General features: G+C 36.9%; 1 protein-coding gene across 5 annotated transcripts in view; it reads right to left on the reverse strand.

Moving 5' to 3' along the window:
- The window catches only part of LOC145674976 (oxysterol-binding protein-related protein 6-like), a 172,582-nt gene that overhangs the window by 86,080 nt on the left and 72,497 nt on the right, over positions 1–14,005 (reverse strand). The gene's annotated exons all lie outside the window — the stretch shown is intronic.

A 14,005-nucleotide genomic window follows, 5' to 3' on the forward strand; every position in this document is an offset into this window, starting at 1 on the left:
CTATATTCGTTGAGATTTGTGGAGTACGAAGTGATTTCAGAGAAGCCTAGTTCGTGGAGACAGTTAACGTTATACCAAATTGATTGTCTGGTTAGTTTAACGTCCTTTTTCAGTATCAAGAATATATGAGGCGGAGTTAAAACTGTAAGTAATACAATGTCATTAGTTACAAATGATTAATAAATGTGCTTTGTAGGAAAGATGTATATTGTTCTAAAAGTTGAGTTTTTTCCTGTACAGACTACCCTAAACAATCCTATTACGAAGAGTATTCGGTATTTGACGTATTTTATAACGTCATTACGTTCTTACTCCTGCTTAGTTTTTACTAGCATGCTGTCATTGTTACAAGGAACAGAATGTACACGGCATAATAACGTTATTTCTCTTATAGTCTCAGTACTTAAAAGGAAGTAAACTTCATTCCAATTAATTAATTTAAACATAGGATGCACTCATATATATATATATATATATATAAAGAAAGATATGAACAACTACTTAGCATGCGATTATAGCAGGTGAAAATCAAATTGCAACCTTAAGTGAGTGATTAACCTTAAATGAAGGTATGCGGTGAACATAAGACTCTGTTGACTTGAGTTTTTAGCGACTAAATCAATGGAAGATACACAAATGATTATCAGAGTAACTGAAATACCTGTAATTACAAACATGCGCATGTCTGCGTTGGCAGTGATCAGGCGGCGACTGCAGCTGCGGGCTGTTGAAGATGCTGTATTACGACAAACTCCGTGCTATATGCGGAGCAGCAGAACGAGTATGCAGTGAACTGAGCAGACGATGATATTATAAATTGGGTGACACCTCTGATTTCCAAAGGAGCAAATTATTGGTGCTCGGTTGTGTGTACAAGCGTGATGTAAGTGCCGAGTGTGTTGAATGTGTCGCGAGGGACAAAGGTTCAAGATGATAACGGCCTACACAATTCATGTCAAAACCACGTTACTGAAGACGAACAATGGTCGGAGAAAACCCTCAGTAACAGGACCTGCCGAGCATTAAAGCGGATTGTCACGCAGAACCAGCATGCAACTCCGGTTCAGTGACAGAGGAGCTCAAGTAGCATCTCCCCTCCCAGCAGATGAAACAACATTAACAGTTCGTTTTGGAGATATGAATCTGACACCTCCATCCTCTCTCACGGAACTAAATGATGCATGTAGTTTTTTATGTGAATATATTGTTTTGCTCAGCAAATAGTTTGATTGTGTTTAAATGATGCAGTATATGCGAAACGGTGTACAAAGATATTGCACTTGCTGCCATTCACGACGTCTATGAGTCAATTCCATGCCACGTTGATTCGGGACTGTTCTGAGGGTGAATGGTGGTCCAGCGCCATGTTAATCTGGTAAGTCTCACTTTTTTTCTGTTCCCATTATAATGATAACCATCTATATATATCACTCAGAAAAGATCCAACTTTTAAACCACTATATATATATAAACCACTACCTAAGTAACTATCGTGAAATATATATTATGTATTTTATAGGGTAATGACGTTCTGACCCAAGATTATCTTAAGTTTTTTTATAATGATTTTAACCCAAAGAGAATATTTAGTTCTGTTGCATATCTGATGTTCACAAATAAATAAATAAATAAATACAAATTTAACCTCACTTCAACCTATAAACATGAAAATATCATATGGTCTTTGCTATGTATTTATCAATCTTCAGTACGTAAGTATACTAGGAACACTAAATTTCAATTCTCTATTTAAAGGAAAGAAAAAAAAAGGAAAATAATTTCATTGTTGTCTATAAAGACGAAAATAAAAGTGATTGAGCTACTAAGTATTAAACAGTAGTAGAAATAACATCAAAGATACAAGCGTAATATAAAAGTCAAATCACCCTTATCCGATCGTTGAACTTACCACATCTGGCTCACAGCATCTAATGCAATTTTGAACTCCAATTTGAACCGAACTTCTGATACATGGCGGGTTGACCAACTATCACTATTTGATCTTAAATATATTCTTTCTATTTATGGAAATGTTTCGTTCGACAAAAATGTTGAAGCAACTTTACATTAAATTCCAAACCTCATACTTGACGTGGACGTAGACATACCAAGTAGATTAGTAGCTTTCCCACAAGCAGATCACTCAATATATATCCTGAGCATTGATTTTTATAACTTTATTATAACAGAAAACCGAGTCTGTACACTGAATAGTATCGGTGAATGACTTACATATGCTTACATGGATCACTTAGTACACTTCTGATTTACAGGGAATTGGCATTTAGTATACATTAGGGTTGAATCGTAAGCCATGAAACTATTTTTTTTTTTCTGGGAACAACATAAAAATCATATATACATTTGAAAGTGTGTCAGTTACTTCTAAATGTTGCCACCAGATTGAGAATGTGAACAGATGAGCAAGCAAAGAAGTTCGGTCATTAACAGTGTTCGGGATTAGAGTGACGAGTCGCAAGAACGCGCGTACATCAAAATATAATTTATTCCTGGCAGAAATGAACGAAAATGTCATCCAGAGCTATAGCAAGAAGTAGGTGCGCATGCCTTACCCTATTGAATAGTGGATATCTTCAAATAGGGCAGCGGGGGATGGCATGTTATACTTGCTGAAATATCACCAGACTTGTACAGTCCGCAGCAAAAAACTTGCAACATGAGCATGTAAGTTTATTGTGAAACGACGAAGTCTTTTGTTCCAAAACAAATGTCATGGGGAGGACGCCGAAATTTCCTCTGGCGTGATTCGTGCCATTTATGCGTTATGTTGATTCCCTGCGCTGTTAGGCTTGATTTCATAATAAACTTACATGTTCATGTTGCAGGGTTTTTTACTGCGGACTGTATCTTGGTTAAGTGATATGTCATAATTTTGTACAAGTTTCTGCAAGCGTAGATCCTTTATGATAAATGCTGTGCATTATCGACTCAAAATTCCTATTTGCTGGGCTAATTCTACCATTATTCAGCCCCTGTCCTCACTTAGCTGTTCAACCATTATGATCCGTAAATTTTTGTTCTTGAACATAGGACGTCTTACTGCGGGGCTGATCAGTAGTTAACACTCTGCCCCATTTAAACGCCTTCCCCATTTCGTCACTCTTTGATGGGGTAAGCACGAATACCCACTGTCTCTTGTAGCTCTGCATGGTACTCCCGTCAATTTTGCTGCGACAAACTATCTAGAAGCGAACATGTTGCTCGAGATTCGTCACCTTCATTCCAAAAACAGTGTCACTCAACGATTGAAATTAGGTGCGTGCTCATACCCACCACTCTGCGCACATAACCTAGTAGCAACATTCGGAATTACACTTTCAAATGTATATCTTAGTTTTTTCGTGTTGTCTCCAGTTCGCACGGGAGAAAAAAAAATAATGTCTTGACTTACGAATTAGCACTCGTATTACAGGTTTAACTGAGCTTTGTCAAGCTGCATTACTTTCCATGGTTTAACATAGTGCACAGGCTTTCATAGGCTTAAATCAGAAACGGCTGAAAATAGAGAGATGAAACAAAAACTTAGATATAAACGATGATAAAGCATATCAAGTGGTGGTGTTGTGCGGACTTTTTGCGGCCATTTTGAAAACGGTGGCCCAAATCGAAAAATTGTTTCCTACAAAAGTTGTTTCGTATTTCAAGGACTATTGAATGAGGTATGATTCAATACATGTTCCCATTTGAAAATTTGAAGTTGGCCCCTGAGCCCCCTTGAAGGAGGGCCCTGTGGGTCACCACGACAACACCATGTGATGCGCCCTATGACATTTTCCTATCTCAGTTTTTGTTTCATCTTTTTATTCTCAGCCATTTCGGATTTATAAGCACTGGACGTTTTATCTGATATAGGACCCACTTTTTGTGGCCATTTAAAAACGGTGGACCAAATCGAAAATTGTTTCCTACAAAAGTTGTTTCGTTTTTCAAGTACTATTGAATGAGGTATGATTCAATACATGTTCCTATTTGAAAATTTGAAGTTGGCCCCTGGGCCCGTTGAAGGAGGGCCCTGGGGGTCACCACAACAACACCATGTGATGCGCCCTATGACACTTTTCTATCTCAGTTTTTGTTTCATCTTTTTATTCTCAGCCGTTTCGGATTTATAAGCACTGGACGTTTTATCTGAAACACTCTGTATATATAATGCAAAGATGGAAAGATTTAAACTGTGTATCATTATGAACTTGTGAAAGATTTCTATGTCTAATTTATATAAGTTTCTTCTAAATGTTTTAAATGCCAGATATTGTGGTATCTCTATTCTTAAGTTTCATATATTTAGAGTGCACCATCTATCTTGATACGCCCTTGTAACTTTCAAACGAATGGATACAAAACACTGAAATTTCGCATCGTGAAAACATCGACAGAACAAAGTTACAAGGAATTAAAACTTTGTCTTCTTTTCAAAGGCCTATTTCGAAGAAGTGTTTAGATAAGTATCACATCCAATTACGTAGCTGGTTTTCAGTAGATATTAATGGTATACTGCCATTTAGAGCAATTTGATATCTCAAACTATCAGGAAGATATGAAAAAAAATGTTAAATTTGATACACCATATTGTTTAAAATAGTGTGTTTATGGGAAATTTTTAAAACACGTTTTGATTAATTTTAGTTCTATGACATTATAACAATACTTTTTGAATTACAACAAGTTCTCGCAATTACAAAATTTTAAACAGTAGCAAGTTATTTACCGTATTTCCAGAATGGTTTGAGAAATTAAGTTCCTATAAAGGGTTAAAAAAAAAAAAAAAAATCTGCACATCTATTAAAAGACTTCCCTGCAACGAGGAACCTAGGTAAGCAGCTTTTAGAAATAAAGGCTTTCAAAAAAGTAAACAAAAAAAAAATCAATATCTCATATCTTTGTCTCTATTCATTCCAAATCCGTTATCATAATATTAGACACTAAAGTATTTTGGACGCACATTGCCCCATCCGTCTCACTTGCGTTATTAACCCAATAGAGGCCACCAACATTTGCATGTTTGTGATACTATCGAGTCCTTAGTTTGCAGCACTGAATAACAAATGTGATATTATTTATCTTCGTTTTCGTTTTACATGCAGATTTGACAGATATAATAATCTCATGTAGTGACATTTGAAAAATGTAATAACGTTGGATTGGCAACACTGTTAACCTGGTAGTATACAAGAGTATGCCAAACAATGTTTCCCTTCTGCCAACATTTGCACAGTACAAAATTTCAGCATTTTGTATTTATTAGTTTAAAAGTTACAAGGGTGTATCTTAACTAAGGTCCAACCAGCCTTTTCAATATTAATTTTATATCCCTTTTGCTAGTTTATCACCACGCTTGGCTTCTGATTCAATGTAAGCTTTTTGTATATAATTTTTTAAAGTCAAGTTCTGGAATATGTAATGCCTCTTCCTGGTAGTTTTAATGCAGGGTTTGAACTGGGTTTTGAAAGTGGTGTTGACTTCCAAGATGTTTTCAGAGAACTACGGAATACAAATTTATTTTACTTTGAAAATTTTTTGCCCTAGACATAATTTGCCTGTTTTCCAATTTATGTATTTTTGTCAATGCTTTTTCCTGCCACACATATCCTCTTCTAATTTTATTAATCTGTTTGTTTTAATAATAATAAAAAATTTGATCCAAATATTTGCTTTAGTCGTATAAAAGTGACCTGAATTTTTAACGAATGTATTGATTACTGCACTGGATTTTCAGTAAGTTTTGGTGATGAATTAATCTTTTTCTTCTAAATTAATGTTTCTGTCAAAGATTTTTAAAAAGAAAATCTCTTACTGTTAGTTTTTTTAATCTATACTATTATATTTTTCTGGAAATACTATAACTACGTCACTTTTATATTAGCTAATTAAAAACGTTCGTACCCATTTGAGAAGTAGAAAGGAAACACGGTTATGTTAAACAACGACAAATTTATTTGTTAGAAGTAATGGTTGTGCAAGCTGCAACTATGTCAACCAGACGCAGGCAGCACAATGGTTTTCGATTTGTTTGGAGATGAAAATAGGCAGTCACCCATATCACTGTTTCTGTATTATCTGTCCTTCACATGGTTATCCAGAAACAGGATTAAGTTATAGTCAGTTATTAAAGTCTGGAGAATGTGGAGGATGGATTTGTTCTTTTTGTTTGTTTGTTTGTTTGTTTACGTTGGTATCCCTTTCAGCACAAAGGTTATAAGAGACCTACATCTACAGTTTAAGGTGAATTTCGAACCACCGTAATGCGAACAATACTTTCCCATCGGAAATCGAACCCGGAATATATAAACCAAAGGTGTGCGCGATGTGGGGAATAGCTAATAAAGAGAATAGGGTAAGTTTTCAGCTAATACAGAGTAGGGTAAGTTTCCAGCTAGTTTTAAATCCTTTCCGGGATTGCATGCGCTGTGTGAGAGCGACCATTGTCCTGAAGATAGAGTATGCCTCTTCTACTGACCAATGCAGGCCGGCATTGCCGGAAAAGCTGTGTTATGATGAGATAATAGTAAGGAACCTATGATGAGACAGTAAGGTTTGTTGTCTGGTGCCAGTTCATAGGACACCCAAATGAAAGGCTCCTTCCAGGTTTTACCGATTCAGTGTAAATGCTGCAGTGTAAATGTTAGTTTCATACTTACCTAAAACCTTCTTGCAAGCTTGAATGCGTGGGCTTGGATCAGTTTTGGTCACTATTTTCAATGAATCTTCGTTGATGGTTAGTGATCATCCTGCACGAGGTTTGTCGACAAAGGACTTCTGCCCCAACGAAAGTTTCTTTAACCACTCACGGGTATCATTACACTTGTTGAATTCCTTCGAAAGCCCTACATAAGTTTCGAGCTGTTATAACCGGCTTTGTTCCCAACTTTTATTCATAAGGCAGACATTTCCAAATAAGAGACTTTTCTACATTAATTTTATGAGATTATTTCACTACTCCACACAGACTATCACACAGTTAACATAGTAAGTAGAGTCACTACCATGAAACTGATTACGTCACGTCCCTATACTCCAGCAGACGGTTGTTCGGAAGCGCAATGTGATATATAGGAAGAGCACAACATTCTTTGGTTAGTTGATTCTACGGATCTGCAATATTTTGTGAACTTTAATTCTTCTAAGTCTAATATATTTGTTTCGAAATAATTTATTTCATCTGTTAGTATTGTATTGTATTGTATGGGGAAATAAGACTCTCCATAACGTTTAGGTATCGTATATAGCATTGTATTCCGAAAATTATATCTGGTTATGAATTTGCTTAGTTTCTGAGTAATTATCACTACCTAATTTCTGTAATAATCTTTTCCTTTATCATTTTTGTACAGTCCGCAGCAAAAAACCTGCAACATGAGCATTTAAGTTTAATGTGAAACTACGCCTAACAGCGCAGTGAATCAGCATAACGCCTAAGTGGCACGAATCACGCCAGGAGAAACCTCAGCATCCTCCCCTTCACAGTTATTTTGGAGCAAAAGACTTTGTCGTTTCACAATAAACTTACATGCTCATGTTGCAGGTTTTTTGCTGCGGATTGTACATAACTATAATTTATTCCTCTTATCTGCCTTTAAAACACAAACAGATTCTAACATATTTCAAATTTACATGTAAAACGAAAACTTACAATACCACACTTGTTACGCAATGTTGCAAACTAAGGACGCTCCAGTATAACAAACATCCAAATTTTGGTAGCCTCTACAGAAGTACAACGCAAATGAGACAGATGGGCCAATGCACATCCAAAGTACTTTTAGTGTCTAATACTATGATCATGATATGACGAATTTCATTGAATACGAACGAAGTGACAATTAATTGAAAATATTATTGTTTCAAAGCCTTTATTTCGAAAAACTGCTTACATTATGTACATCATCAAACTGAATAACTGTTTTCAATAGATTTGAAGATCACAATGCCGTCTACAGGTATTTGATTTCTCGGATCGTTCTGGATATATGATAAAACTGTTAAAGTTTACAACATTGTTTAAAATTATGAATCCCAAGAACTTATTGTAATTTCATCTACCAAAGAGTATTGGTGTAGAGTTATAGAAGTAAAGCAAATTAAAAATTATTTTAACAAGTTTTCACAAACATACCATTTTAAGTAATACATCAAGTTTAACTATTTTTTTCGTATCTCCCGAATGGTTTAAGATACAACATTGCTGTAAACGCACTTATGGTCTTTATATTTATTGAAAATCATTTACGTAATTTAAAGTGATACTTATCTAAATACTTTTTTGAAATAGTCATTACTTGTAACTTTGTTTCTAGTCCCATCACTTGCGTAATTCCTGTTGCTGCAGAACCCTCCAAAATGTGATTGTTTTTCGATTTTGTGATATTGTAGTGTTCTTAGTTTGCCACACTGCATGACAAGCATATTATTGTTACGTTTTCGTTGAAGATTAGAAATATATAATAACCCGACCTAGTGCTCTTTGAAAAAATACAACTTGATGTTGGGTTTGCAACACCGTCAACCATGGGGTACCACAGAGTATGTCGAACAATGTATCCCTGCCGATATTTGCATAGTACCAAATTTCAGCGTTTTTTCTATTCGTTTAAAGTTACAAGGGCGTATCAAGATAAATGGACCACCAATAGTATCTAATCGAAAAACCTTTGAATATGTTGGTAAAAATTGTTCTTGCCACGAGTATTTCGAAATTTATAGAGCCTTATGATACTCATACAATACATTTTATGAAAATTAAACACGGTATTGTATGTTAATTATGCACTGATGTACTAACTGACAATACACCATTCTTTGTGTTGTCAAACGAACAAGAGGGAAAAAAATATAAACAATGACGGAAATATAAAATTCGGAGAAAAACAGTATTATAAGAAGACAGGAGATCTGAAAATGGCCCCATAATGTGATGTCAGCTCCTTACAACGGAGCTATTTCTACACTCTTTGGGAAGTCACTAAGTTATTTAGTGTGCAGTTTTTTAAAAAGAGTTTTCATATTTTAAACATAAGCACACTAGACAAAATATTACTAAGTGTGCCTTGTAGAAAGTGGTCTGGCACAACAATATGCTAGTAGATATTGCGAATGTGAATACGTATGTTATTTGTGACTGTTTGCGGCTGATAAGACGTGCATGTTGACGAGGTACCATTTCAGGTTGAACCATAGACCGAAGAAGGGATATAACTAAATGGCAAAAAGAAGCCACCCTCTACGAGCGTGAACATGGAAATATCTTGCGGGAGATGGCACAGTTCGTTGACGTATCCGAATACAGGATAGGTACTGTCCCTACAGAGTGGAGACCGTCTGGCAGAAACCAATCCTCTCGGAGCTACAGTGCCAGGAAACCCACTATGTCCGGGCGCGACCGTAGACATCTGAGGAGATTAGCGACCTATAATGATTCCAAATCCGAGAGGAACTGCTACAGGAGTACAATGCAGGACTCAGTTGTCAAGTCTGTGATCAGATGATTCCCGGCTGTGCCTCTATTCCAATGACGTCCATTCCAGGGTGACGTGGCGGGCCGGAGAAGCCTGCAAGGCTGAATGTGTGCAAAGAGTTGTACAGAAGGGTGGTGGTAATGCTATGTTGTGGGAATGTATTTCAAGTGTTGGTGTAGGGCCTTTGAGGTAGAGGTGCTGAACAACATGAAGGCTGTGGATTATGTGTCCATTTTGGATCATGAGATGTTGCCATTTCTTTAGTTTCTGAGAGATGGTCACATCCCAGTCCCACTATCAAGACGACAATTGAGCTTTCACCGATCCAGGTGTGTGCGGAAATGGTTTGCTGAACATGAAGTGGGCATCCCACATCTCACCTGGCCTATGGATTCTCCTTGTCTCAACGTCATCGAGAAAATTTGGGACATGTTGGAATGGGCCGTGAAGAGGAGACATCCACATTCCTCCACATTGGCCCCTCTGTGGGGTCAGTTGTTCCAGGAATGGGTTACATTTTAGGAATGAATTGGACTTGAACGTCATTCTCTCCCCTTGATAGCATGCCACAAAATCAAAGCTGTAGTTCGCGACTGTGGTGATGTAACGTCTTCTTGACTGATAAAATACGCACTTCGTAATTTTTTGTCCGGGGCGCTTGGCGCACTGGATACACATATAACTTTAAACTATTTTAAATGTATTTCCGTATTGCTAAAGACCAATTCAACTGAACACTATTGTAGAAAAGAACAGATTTTACCACTATATAAATGGATAATCATAAACAATGAAATCGAACTACGTTTTCACAAATTTGGAGCAGTTCTTATTGATATTACTTATAATGTTAATAATGCTAAATAATCTTCCTAACAAAAAAAAAAAAAAAAAAAAAAAAAATCGTGAATTACCGCGGCAGATGGGATTATAATGAAGTTTAATCGACCATTAATGTGTTATAGAAATGTATTTGTACAACACGCAGCAATTGTAAGTTACTAACTAATACTGAATATTTATGCATTTTAACTGTCTTGTGTTAGTGCTGTACTGGATAATAGAAAATAGTGTGGGACGCGGTGGAGTACAGATTTGTGAGTGTGCAATGCAGCGCAATGACTATTCTTCGCGTTTGTGAATCCGCTTGTTCCGTTTGGGAAAATCACTGAAGACAGTAAATGTCTAAAAAAAAGGTGCTTTGTTTCCTGATAAAGCCACTTTCTTTAAGTCAGGATAGGCTCTGAAAATCATTATGCCAGTCGTAAACACATTTACAGTACCTCTAAGCTGCACAATATGATGTTCGGTTCATTTTTTGTTCAGTAAGGGCAATATTACAGGGAACACTTAATGTGACATTTTAGGATAGTATCTTCTGCCACAGATAGGAGTTCTAACCATCTATCATTTCTCAACACGTCAGTTCCCGCTCACATTATTCATGATGGTCGGATACTTAGATGTATTTTTTTTATCAGATTTTATTTAGATTATACGTAGTTCCAAAGTTAAAATCCCTATAAGATGGTGGACATTTCCCTATAAGATGGATATGCCATATAGAGATAGTTCCAGTTTATGGAAATAATTTTAGAACACCTATTCTTGAACGTAAAGCCATGTTTCCACCAGCAATTGTGTTCTATATGCTTACCCTGGCTGTAGATAATAGCCGACACCGGAATTTCCATTGGAGCAGACTTCTATTGAGAGAAATCTGATCTAGTTTTAACCATTCACCTTTCCTACTTTTCCACAACCTTGCACTGTGCGCGGACGACGGCGCGAAATGGCTCGCTTCAATAACTGAAGGCATAAAATTACATCGGTGCAACATCAGTGAACTTGACATGGATATCGGAATATGGGGTAGTACGAATACCAGTGTCGCGTGCTTGGCGGGCCATGTACGCACAGTTGTACAAAGCCGTATGGCTGGACGCTTTGTTTTGATGAATGAAAACCTTTGACACCTCTGCACCATATAAAAAAGGATAATATCCTGCCGGTAAAATGGTTTCAGAACATGCGGTTGATAGTATGCTGCGTTAATTTTCACAGTATGCGCAACTTGATGTAGGGGAAATTTCCCTTTGTGACAAAAATTAGCAACCACCATGAAGCCTTGAGGGAAATTTCCGCTACAAGTGCGAACCCAATTTGCCCGGTCCTTGGTATGGTACATTGTTTGGACCCGTGTGGGAGTTGACAAACAGGCCCAGTCTTTATCTAAGATTACCATACATTTCCACTTGTCATCCATTACATACCGTTCATAAAGCCGCCCGTCTGCAATGTACCCTGCGTTCACGGATGTGTCTGGCTTTGAGTGTGTGAACACGTGGCTTAAACTTCACTTTAAGCCGTAAATCCTGGGTGATTCCACTATCCTACCAATGGCTCTACTTTGCGACTACTTGCTGCACTTGACGAACCACATCCATTGTCCGTTTGGGAAAGCGTGTTGTTTTCTTGCTGCTGTACATACCTAGCGTCTTCTGGGGGTGCATGTTTGTCGCATGTTTGATTACATTGGGGTACATGTTTGATTACATTGGTAATCCCATTCTTAGAAATGGTTAAATCCTTCGCCAAACACTTTCCGCAATTTCACTATAGTTGTATCCTATGTCAGAAAGTGCTGAGACACATCCCTCCCACAACAGAGTGACTTTTTTGGAGGCATTTCACCTTGGCGCACCTAACTGTCTGCTAGAATGTGTCTTCTGAGTGCTCCGCTTCGCTTTCTCACCGTGCGATTAGCACCTCTAGCCGACGTTTCACTTTGTTTCCACAAATGTGGACCTACCTCTATAGAAGAGCAATATCCTAGTTGCACGAGACTTACACAGATATTTTTTATTAGTGTTCCCACTCTCTTTCCCCCCAAAAATATTTCCAGACATTTCCAGGACAAATCACTAATTTTCCAGGACTTCTACACAGGAAAGTATAACAGGATTGCAACTGTAGATTCAAAACTCAACAGTGAAATGAAAAGTACAGTAGCTTATGCAGTGAATATTAAGGCAAGTATAGTATTAATACACAAAGCGGAGCGTAATGTGCTTTTTTTTTCTCTCCCAACTCCCCTTATAACTATCCGATCCACCTTCATCCAGCACATGTATTTTCATTCTTTCTACATGACATTTTAAGTGTGCGCCGAACAAATTTACAAACAACAAAAATTATTCTTCGTACATGGCAGATGGCATCTACATTGCGTGACTGTGACAGCTTAATTAGGGGAAAAAAGAATTATATTACAAGTTTTTTAACTGAGTACAAAGTTATGTGATTTTCTCATCTATAGACATAAAATCTTTCTTCTTCAGCGAAGTTGCTTTACGGATAGCATTTGACTTTGTCAAAGTAAAGCACAACTTCTGTTCTGCTTCACGTACAAGAGACTTAGAAAAGTTTCTTTGGTATAGCAAGGAATTGAATTTTACCTATATATGACCTTGTCACAAACAGCATTTATATGAAATTTTACTGAAGAGGAAGTACTGTGGCGAAAATAAACTGATTATGGAGGATTGATACTGGTACAAAGCAGAGTTTCTGGAGGATACTCGTTTCAAGACGAGTGGGAACCCTGAATTTTTCCATTGGGCTTACGTTAAGGATTGAGTCTACTGGATCCCTGTTTAGGATGCTGCTACACTTCGTAGTTGGACCATTCTCGTTGTACAAACTGTTATTGACATTTTGCATGGTGTATGGGTTGAAACGAAATATCGCCTTAGCAAGAGTCACTTAACTATTCTTAGTATTCCATAATCTTGCTTGTCCAAGAAAGTCTTACGTAACAATCAACCTCTATTTATTGTTTCAATTATTCTTTGGTTTGAGTAAACAGCGATGAGCGTAAGTGATACCTGCTGTTACAACTTGGAGAATGAATTCGTGTTATGACACTTAAAACAGTCAAAACTGTTTCGACATATTTATACTCGAATGTGGTTTTGATCACTTGTTAGCAATACGACAGCCACCTTACACATAGCTTCCTCATACCCTCGAACTTGAGCTGAGATGTACTGACATTCTTGAGATGCCTATACTCGCAACTATTTTACGTTCTTTTATTAGTCGGTTATCCATGAACGTCTTGCACCTTCTTATGAAGACTTTCGTGACATTAAAAATATAAATTATTTATTTACAAACAGAATATTAAAAAGTATCATATTTTCGGAGTGTGAAATAATGCAGTATTTTATTGCTTTTATAAATTCACTAATTTCATTAGGACAACTCAAAGTGGAGAAGAGAAAAACATCCACATAAATACAGACACAGAATCCAAATGATATAACGACATATACTGATATATACTGCCGCTGCTGTTTTGTTTCGGGGTTATAGTTGTAAATCCATGTTTCGTCACCTGTGACGATATTATAAACGTCTTTATTTTGTCCCTGTGAAAATCTTTTTAAGTATATAGTCAGGTGTAAGCACATGTAAAGCGCAGAGACTGCAACGTTTGGAAAGGCCGAGATAATATTTTGTTATGGATT

The sequence above is a fragment of the Thermobia domestica genome, chromosome 2 (genome assembly GCF_964235325.1).
Source record: "Thermobia domestica chromosome 2, izTheDome1.hap1.1, whole genome shotgun sequence".
NCBI classification, from domain to species: Eukaryota; Metazoa; Arthropoda; class Insecta; order Zygentoma; family Lepismatidae; genus Thermobia; species Thermobia domestica.